The sequence below is a fragment of the Lepidothrix coronata genome, unplaced genomic scaffold (genome assembly GCF_001604755.1).
Source record: "Lepidothrix coronata isolate B3197 unplaced genomic scaffold, Lepidothrix_coronata-1.0 Scaffold104, whole genome shotgun sequence".
NCBI classification, from domain to species: domain Eukaryota; kingdom Metazoa; phylum Chordata; class Aves; order Passeriformes; family Pipridae; genus Lepidothrix; species Lepidothrix coronata.
This window is the reverse complement of record NW_016690284.1, coordinates 1,965,233-1,975,658: the sequence shown is the minus strand read 5'-3', so window position 1 is coordinate 1,975,658 and position 10,426 is coordinate 1,965,233.

The following is a 10,426-nucleotide window of genomic DNA, read 5'->3' as shown; positions in this document are numbered from 1 at the left end:
ACATGCAGCAACATCCTGATGTAGACTTTTATTTTCCCCCTTACTGTGACAGATTGAACTTCTTCAGTTTTCACAGTTGTACTTAGTACATTTTCTGTCTAGAAAAGAAATTTGAATTGAGCCAAAATCAAAAAGAATTACTCTATCACAGTTGTAAAGACATTAATTTAAAGAAAAAAAAAACAGTTGGAGTTGAATCCAGAACAAGAGGAGAGATTAACAGTCAGGTATCCCATAGCCTGGAGGCCTAGCTAGCCCGCCTTCAGAGAGATGGTCCCTCAGCATACGAGCTCTTAAGTGGCTAGGTCTATGGAAAGAAGGAGTGTTTGGAAGAGGAATAAAATATCATCTATGCAGAAAACACTGAACAGTCCTTCTGTAAAGACTGGAAGTGAGGAGTTCACAAACACACCAACTACAACATGTAGTACAGGTGTCATTTGTCAGCCTTCCCTGTCAGCCTCAGAGAGCTTGCATGTGGTTTTGGTTGAGAGCATTGGATACTATTCACCATCACCTCTACATTTTTCAGAGGCTGAGCTTTCAAGGATTCTGTTCTCCATGAGCTAAGCAAAGCACCAACAGCCATGAAGCTCCGTATAGACTCCTGGATGTGTGATGGAGTTGACTGGTGTTTGTGTTCCATGCTCAACGTAGTCAAATTATCTGTAACGTACACTGCAGTGCATACTCATGAAAGGATCTAGGTAAGGCTGAGGGAAATTACAGGGCCTTCTCGAGTCCTCGCATGGTTCATTGTGCTTTCCAAAATCTTGAATACACTTTCAAGGTAACCTGGTTAATGGGTGCTATTTTCAGAATCTAATTTGGCCCTGGTCATCATTGTGTTGGGTGGATGATAAAGCCACTTGCATAGCCTACAAATACATGTTTATCAAATGCTGTCTTGTTTAGCCTATAAGTATTTGCACAAGGTGAAATATTCCAGGGGAGGCTCCAGCACAAGAACCTGGATAAACACATCAGTTCTCTGTCTCTAATGAACCAACAAACAGCAGTATCAGAGATTACGGAACTGCCCTGTTGATGCCAAACACAGGGTTGGAGGTTCATGCCCAATCTTGTACTGTATTTAGAGCTTTGACAAATGATTGTTCACAAGGGAAAGAAGAAACATTGTTCAACTGACAAATGCTAACATAATACTTCAGAAATAAGTGGTACATCTCGTAGGAACAACATATTCAGATAGATACACCATAGCATAAACCACTCTTTCTCATTGGACCTGGGAGTTCAGCCCTTTCTTGGTATAGACTCTTCTGAACAACAGAAACATTTTCTGTGCATTGATACTCTGCATGTGTGCTGTAATTTGAATCAGTGAGCCATTTAACTGAAGCAGTCCTTCTCCTTGTAACTTTATGTTAGATTTTTGCCTATTTTTAAATCACTCACTCAGGAAAGCTTTTGGTAAAGATTAAACCTAAAAGGTAATTTACTGTTGTACATCAGAAGGCAGGTAGACATCCCCTCTATAAGGCCAAAGTGGAACTCTCTTTGTCTTGATGAGCTCTTCAAAGACAAGTGTCAGTGCTTAAACACCCACACACTGCAGAGACTCTGCCATAAGTTTTCAGATAACTGGATACCACCTTAACATTTTCCTGACTGTGGTAAAATCAATCCTAGTAAATTAAACAGAAAACCAGAAAAGGTTCCCAAGCAGTGGGATTTACTACCCAGACAATGGAACTGTTCTGGCACAAATCTCAGTGGGATAAAGATTACCCTCTTAGATGATCCCCAGATGAGTTAGGTGCAATACACATACAGGTTGGGTATAGGTACTATGTGCTAGAGTTTAGTATTATGGAGTCTGTGCAGTTGGCATTGATGTTAGGGAAAAATTCTGAGTGTCCTTAATTTATTCATATCGTTGAGAAAAATTTTTCTCTTCTTGTCCAGATCTCATAAAGCCCAGAGGCAACTGGCCATGTAAACAGCCAGAAGGGACTTCCACTGCATTTCAGAACAGTCTGAGAATGCAAAATTATCGTGATAAATTAAAGAGTATGTCCTGAGGGGAAAAAAAAGGCAAAAATCAACCAAACAAACCAAAGTCAGATACAATGAACTTAGCCCAAATACAGGACTTGCCAAGGACAATCCACTGTACCAGTTCAAGGTGGAGTGCTGTAGTCCAGGGAACAGTTTAGAAGAATAGAGTCTGGACCTACAAAAGCACATAAATAGACACGAATCAACAGTATCACACTCTAATGAAAAAGGCAAACAGTGGCTCTATGAAAAGGAACAAAAATTTTGCTTGGCTGCAGTAAAACTCCAGATTAAATCATTAAATATCTTGTCTGTATTGGGGAAATCCAGGGAATTTCCTTCTTCCTCCTCATTCCTCACCTTTTCAAACCACTGCAGAGCAAAATTCAAAGAAGAAGGAAAATGAAAAGACTCGAACACAAAAATATCTAGAAATATGACTTTAGTGCAGAAATTGAAAGTGTCAACAGCATTCAGTGTAGAAATGAGAACACCAAAGGACTAAGTGATAATAGCCTTCAAATATGGAAAAGACAGCAGGAGGGGATAATCTATTTTCCACAATGGCTTTAGATAGGATCAAATGTCATGAACTTGACCATGTTTTCTAGGGAGTTTGAAGATGTGCTGAGGGGAGGAGGATGCCCATATTAATAGCAGGTTGCATAGTAGTTGTAAAGTGCAGCATAAGTGAACTGATATGAATGATTAGCACTTGAAAGGGCTAGATCACATAATCTGTGATATGTGTAAAACAGGAACAATACTAAATCTTATTGCCCAAGTGCATTTTTGGTGATAAATTTGTTGTCATGATGAAGTTCTGAGACACTAGAGAGCTCACAGCAGTACAGTATCTGACAGAAATTTTGCAAGAGAAGCCACCTGAATCCTAAGGTAAATCAATTCTTGTGTTAAGAAAAGGGCAGAACTACCTTTTGTGTTTGCCACAGAAATAGTGGTCTTTTAAGTTAAGCAGCAACAAAGTCCAAAGTTTTGCTAAATTATGTGTCTTACTTCACTCTCCCTAGTTTTAAAAACATCAAAAAGTTTATCCACCTTTCTTTGGACTTGCACTCTGGAATTTTTTCTTGAGATTTTCTAGTGAAGAAGTAGGAAATGTTCCCCCCTTAACAGTCCTGGGTTTTAGATTAAAATAACAGCTTTGGTCTTCAACTGGAAAGGAAATATTCTCAAAAAAACCCCATAGGCCTCTGAAAACAGAATTTCTTTTTAGTTAATGTGCCTGATTCTGATATTATCTTGATCAAAAAGGACACACATGGCAAACCACAGAAAAGATGACTTTTTAAGTCATCTATCTTCTTTGCTTTATATGTAAGCTCAGAATAAGAAAGAGAGTTATACCTGGTGTAATCATCATTGTATCACCACTATTTTCTCTGCTCTCTTCACCCAACAGGAGTTGCACTTGTTACTTCCTTATACCTCCTTCAATATGCCCATAAAAAATGTGCAGGTATCAACCTATGCCCCAGGTAATGCCCTTCTCACAAGTGACCTACCCACATTTGACAGTACAGGAGGCTGGGTTGACAGGAGAAATTCAACCTCAAGCTGGTTTCACTACATGCCAAATGGGACAAAGGCAGTTTTTGACAAAGCCTAAGAGGAATGGAATGGAGATTACCAAAGTCACTTCACTTGAGTCATTGCACAATCCTTATATGGTAGCTACTTCAAATATATCCTTAATGTAACAGGAGAACATCAAACATCTAAGCTTCTGATAAACAGATCTCACCACATCCTGATTTGTATCCAAACTCTAGAATTAAGCTCTATTCATTGCTTTTTGCTGGGTTACTTTACACAGTTCTTGGAGGAAAGAAAAAAGAGTTGTTCAGTTGACCTGATATTTTGCAAGACAAGTCCCCAAATTACAAGAAGTTGAGCAATATTTTGGAAAAGATTTTGGTATTTTCTTTCCTCCTTTCCCGCATTTATCTTTTTCCAAAGCATATCTTCTCCATGACTCCCCTGTCTGCATAAAATACTCTATTTGCCGAAGTAGTCTTCACCTTCTTTTAATCCTTCCTGAACTTTGCAGCTTGCTTTTTGTTTAGTGTTCTTTTCAAGACAGCCTTTTCCTTTTTTTTTTCCGAATGATTTTCTGCAGCTTTTTTGAGGCTTTTTGCCCCCCATTTTTTTTTTTTTTTGTTTTGTAGGGGGGGGTGTTTTTGTTGTTTTTTTGGGGGTTTGTTTTTTTTTTTTTCCCTCTCTCAAGACTTGTCATGGATCCTCCAAAGGCTTTAGCAGTTATTTTTTTAATATGAATTTTTCTGCTTAGAGTTTCTCCTTAGACAGACTTTTACAAGTTAATTTCTGTGTTAATAAGAACACAAACAAGCATGGAGATGACACTAAAAACTGAAACCAGAAACTAGAGTGTAGCTTCCCTGTAAATTATCTTCATTTTTGCAGTTCTGAGAGTGCAAGGGGTGATTTCCATATTCTCTATCCTTTGAGAATTACATCAGTGAACAACAATCTGAATTTCCCAGAAACTCTGTGGGAGCAATGCGGATGAAGGCAGGAGTAGGAACATCAGTTATTCTGATTCTGGCCAGTACAAGCTGAAATGCTTTGGGGTGCATTCATGCCACACAAAATGGAAGTCATTTAGTGACACATGAGTATAAAAAGCAGACCTACACACTGAGAACTCTTTTTCAGCATGTTAGGACAAGGAGAGTAATAGCCACTGTTAAAAATGCAGTTTATGAGAAAAGAACACACTCTCTTTTCCAAAGTAGCTAACTAACTCTTTTCCATTTCCAGCAGGAAAGGAGCAACATCTGACATGTTGTTTGAAATAGAAAGCAACCTGAAAGGCTTTGTAACCAAGTTTGTAGAAATGAGGCAGATATATTGTTTTGAGATTAATGTCAAACAAAGTGCCATGCTTCCACAAGAATCCTTTGTGTAGATGTGCACATCCACACACACTTTTGGACATACCTGTTATCAGTGACAGATCAGGAGTCTGGGCAGCAATGTTCAGAAATGTACTGTTATTTTGATAGTTTGGCTTCATATCAAATATGCTTAGCAAAAAATGATCAGGCAGAGCAGGATTGGTTTATATTTAATGAGGCAGACATATTAATTATTAACATTTAGTTTGGGAAGATGAGAAATGTTGTACATTTTATGTATTCCTTATACATACCTTTATCCCAAAAATGAGCGCTGAAGTATGTGCTCTGTTGACTGGGAGCAGTTTAAACATTATTTCTGCATTACAACTACAGTTTTTGGTATAATACAAATGCCTTTGATCAATTATTTCTCTAGGTAGCTACTTACCTGCGAGGGGTCACAGATGATGGAACTGTCATTCAAACTGGTTTTTGTGCTCCCAAGCCTTTGTTGTGAGTTTTGAAACCAAGACTATAGCATGAGTAAACAACTCTAAGTGTTTTTATTGTTTCAGTTTAAATTTCAACTGAATTTGTCTATATGTTTCTTAAATATTCTTTCATCAAAAAAATGAAATTAAGTGTTTTCATTGTTTGTTGACTTTTCCATGGATGTGACCCAAAGGAGCACTTGGAATAATCAGAAATAGTAAAATCAAAATCCTGTGTTTTGACCTTACCGAAACAGTAAATTTCAGCAATTCTTTTAAAAAAAAACAATTCATGGAAACATTGCATTTTTATACCCATTTGAATCAGAAGGGAATTTCTTATTCCAAGCTTTTTCTATTTTTTGTCAAGCAGTACCCTATTAGCGTCATATAAATACTCAGAAGTCCCATATTTCAAAAGCCTGTAGTACAGAGCAGTGTGGTTTAAGGGAAGTTTCATGACTATTTTATCCATTATCTTCTTGCAATGCAGTGCATTGTATGCGAGGCCTTCAAAAACGTCACTAGGTGTCTACTCCAAGTAAAAATTCCTAGCAGCACATCTGCATAACACCTCACAGCTAAGAGCTTCAAGATATAGAGCATACACCCTGAAGGGCCAAAAACTTAAGCACTGGTGGTGATTAGTCTGGATAACAGTCCTGCTGAATATGCCACAATGACAGGGTTGGGCTAAACGTGAACCAAGGAAACCCTGTGATATGGATTCTATCAGCCCTTACTCGCCCATTTTTCCTCCACAGGAAGGGGTATGGATTACATGGTAGCCCCTGAGGAAGCAATGCTCCCTGGTGCCCAGGGGGTTCCCAAATGCATAGAAGTTGCATTCAATCTGCTCAAAAGCCGTAAGTGGTGGTCCCAGTGAGCATTCCATGGCAGTGGCTCATATTTGCATGCTCACATACATGTATCCTGCCTTGTATGGAGCTGTAGAGTCTGACTTATTAGGCAAGAGGACTGTAGCTACAGAAGACCCCAAGGATCCAAGAACTTTTGTCTGGAGTAGAGCTCAGCCAACAGGAGGCTCTCCACAACATGGCTTTCTTACAAAAGCCCATCAATACCTCCCTGCAGCTCCCCAGAGCTTGCTGTGTTTACTGAAAGACAATTGCAGTGTGTTATTTGTCTCTGGGATCTACACATTAATATATGTGTATAGTATTTTAACTTATTTCCAGGTAAATTAACTGAAAATCACAAACCATTTTACTGCAGGGCATTCTTAGCCCTCAGAGGAGGGACAAGAAGGACAGTGTGTCTGAGAAGTGCCACTGAGGTTCCCTCTCATGGTCCTGCTAGGTGATACTTAGCATCTCTTAATACTCTGCCACGCAACATAAAACACGGGACCTAACCTTAGTTTTGACGTAATGGCATGAAGTCTCCTTTCTAAAGCTCAAGAGTCTCTAATCTAACAAAAGTAGCCTTCATCACCAGTACTTGCTGTTCGAACCTGTTCTAGCTCTGTTTCTTGTCAAATATTTGAAATAAGATATCCAGAGAAATTATTCAACCTGTGTAATATATTACCCATTTACAGGTTTGGTTAGGTTTTTCTCTGTTTTTTTGGAGGGGGTTGTTTGTTTGGTTTTTTGTTTAGTTTTTTTTGTTTGGTTGGTTGGGGCTTTTTGTAATATTTTTTGTTAGTCTTTGTTTTTATGTCTGTTTAAAATTTTGCAGAAACAATTAGCTGAAAAACTGCATATATTTGCTGTTAGAATGAAAGGCTACTTATTTCCCTCTTCCTCTGTACCTTCAGAGCAGTATTTGCACTAGCCAGAAGTATCACCACATCATGCCACCTCACTTTTTACTTTTTTCCGTACTGATGGGTTGGTTGAAAAAACCACCAGTACTTAAGGCAATAATATCCGGAGTGGAAAGAAATGATCATTAACAAGTGCACAGAGATCAGGCCTGGATTTCTCATATCCTTACAGCTTCAACACCTCTCAACACACAATAAGAGCTAATAAGGTCTCGTCTGCTGGCATTTGTACAAAGGACAAGAGGCCATGGACACAAATGGCAGCAAGGGAAATTCCAATCAGACATAAGGAAAAAGCATTTCACAGTAAGAGTGGTTCAGCGCTGGTACCAGCTGCTCACAGAAGCTGCAGAAACTCTACTCCTTGAGATTTAAAAAACAATGCAAGGCCCTAACCAGACTGATCTGATTAAAGTGGGCCTTGCTCTTGAACAACAGGTTGGACTGGGACCCTCTAGGGCTCTCCTTTCTCAAGAGAATTACTCTTTGTCCTTATTGTTTCGGAATCAGTCTGTGCAGGGTTGACTGCAGAGCTAAACAAAGAGTGCCAACAGGTGTGTAAGAGTTGGGCAAGTGTGTTCAAGACATGCCAACTGCTACTGTAGGATAGAAGGTAAACTGCAAAAGAGACTCAGGACTGGAAAGAGCTTGGGGTGAGAAAGATGAAGGGAGAGAAAGGGAAGCAAATAGCCTTCCTACAACTTTGCCTAGCTGAGGTATCAGACCCCAGCATAAGGGAAGCAAGGCAAATGCCTGCAGGAACAAGAATGCATACTAATTACATATAAAATTGCTTCTATCTCAAGACCTCTAGACATGAATGAGAGACTGCTGGGGTTTTTTCGCAAAATTAAGAATGAAAATCACAGAGAAAATACAGGAAGCATATCAAGAGAAGCAGTGAACACAATGAATGGAAGTGTATAATATGCCTTCAGTACGAAGACTGACAAAGAAAGAAAGTTGATATAATCAAGAACACAGAATAACAGAAACACAGGATGGTTTCAGCTGGAACAGATCTTAAAGATCATTTAGTTCCAACATCACTCCCAAGGGCAGGGAACCTTCCACAAGATCAGGTTGCTCATGACTCCCTCTAACCCGGCCTTGAACACTTGTCCAGGGATGGGTCATCCATAACTTTTCTGGACATCACTCTCATAATTAAGAATAATCTAAACCTACCCTCTTTCACCTTAAAGCCATTAAGGTGAGTGACAAAATTGGAAAAAGTCAGTCTGGATCAGGAAAAAAGGCTATTTATATGGACTACACGTTTGAATTGGGTTTGGTGAGAGTGAAATCATCCTGGGGCACTTAGGGAACAATTTATGGCTGAGTAAGGTTCCAGATGATTGAAAAGAGCAAATGAATGGCTGGTTTTCAAAAATGGGATAGGTGCAGCTAAGATACTGGTGATTAGGCAGTTTACAATAAATTCTTTGGAAAATGCTAAAATAAAAAATTGATCCATTATAAGCATCCCAAAGGTAACACAAAAATAACTAGCAAGGAATGCTGACTTGCCAAGAACAATCAAAGAAATCTTATCTTTATCCATAACAAAAATAACAGAGAAAGGAGAGATACACAACTTGGGGAGGATATGTTTGAACCACCTACATTAGTAAAAAAGCTTAGATTCACTACTTGTTAAGCAAGGTCTTGTGTTAATAAGAAAGCCTATTGATCACGGATTTACTGTCACACTGTGTATTTATGTATGAGGTAGGATTTCAAAATGGTCTGTCTGGGATTTAACACAAGCCAGTCTTTCAATTATTTGAGAACCAGGATTCACATTCAACAAATGTTCCTGATAAGTTAATTTTTGGGAATAAGTTACAACATACTACAAAAATAGTATACTAGGAAGAATTGGGAAGTGGATGGTAGACTGCAGGTTTTTGGGCAAGGCATTGGTTCTTAAAACTGATTATAAACTCTGCCTAAAGCAGAAAATCCCCCAAACTTACTGCCATATCCAAACAGAAGTTTCATATCTGAGGCAGAAGGAATAATCCTTCCACTGCATGGGCTGCAGGCAAGTCCTCAGTTTCCCAAGAGAAATGCAGATCAAGTGGATAGTGTGGAGGAGAGCTACAAACAGGTCAGAGGTCTGGAGAACATGACCTGTGAGGAAAGAACTGTATTTGTTTATTCTTACAAAAGAGCAAAGACTGTGGGGAGACACAATAATAGCTTTCAGATATGCAAAAAGCTAATGCAAAAGAAGAGACAATAACTTTTGCTGCAGATAGAGTAAAAAATAATGGGCTTAAATTAGCAGCTAGTACATTTAAGTTAGACATCAATGGTGAATGGTGTAATGGTGTAATGGTGAACATAGCTAGGAACAGACAAACTCAAGAGTTTACCAGATCTCTCTGTCAACAACTGTAAGAACAGGATCAGGAATGTTTTTTGTCTACATCAAGAATGGTTTAGAAATAGTTAATCCTGACTCAGCACAAAAAGATGACCTATTCAATTTTTTTTTGTCCTCTTCTTACAATTTTATTTTCTTAATCTGTGAGAATCCTATGACTACTGAGAAATCCCTCCAACAAGCACTCTGATAATAACAGATAATAACAGATAATAACAACAGGAAATAAGGACACCATGATTATTTGTTTGAAAATGAAGTCTGTAAAAAAATGAAACAGGAAAGGTTCTATTTGCCTAAAATGCTGGTATATGTTTTAGGAATGATCTCTCCTTGAGTGAGTCCTCAAACTCTTGTAATTGTGAGACGTCTCATAGGACATAGTGTATACCCTACGTTTATTAACAGGTGTCAGATTTTGCATAGCCATGGACATTTATAGAGGATACAGTTCACCCTCTTTATTGTAGTAAGACCAGAAACAGAAAAGAAATAAATATCTGGCCAATTTGTCCTTGTACAAGTTGCCTCATTTCTCCGAATGTCTTTTTACTTCACTTATTAACAGGGATAATAAGGTTCAGTGTCTCTACTCTCTGTGTCATCAGTTGAAAGGTGAAAATATAGCTCTTGCCTCTGATGAGAAGTCAGATAGTACTTAGAAGCCATGTGGTCTTTGGTTTGAGAAAACAATAAACAATCATTTTCTTGCCACAGGAGAAAAGTTGTGGGAGACAAGCAAGAGGAGGAAAAGCAATATCGAAGATGGATTGAAGCCCTGAAAGAGTCAACAGGAGATGAAGATGTCGTTTAAGACTATAGAATATTCTCAGAGACAATGGACTTTATT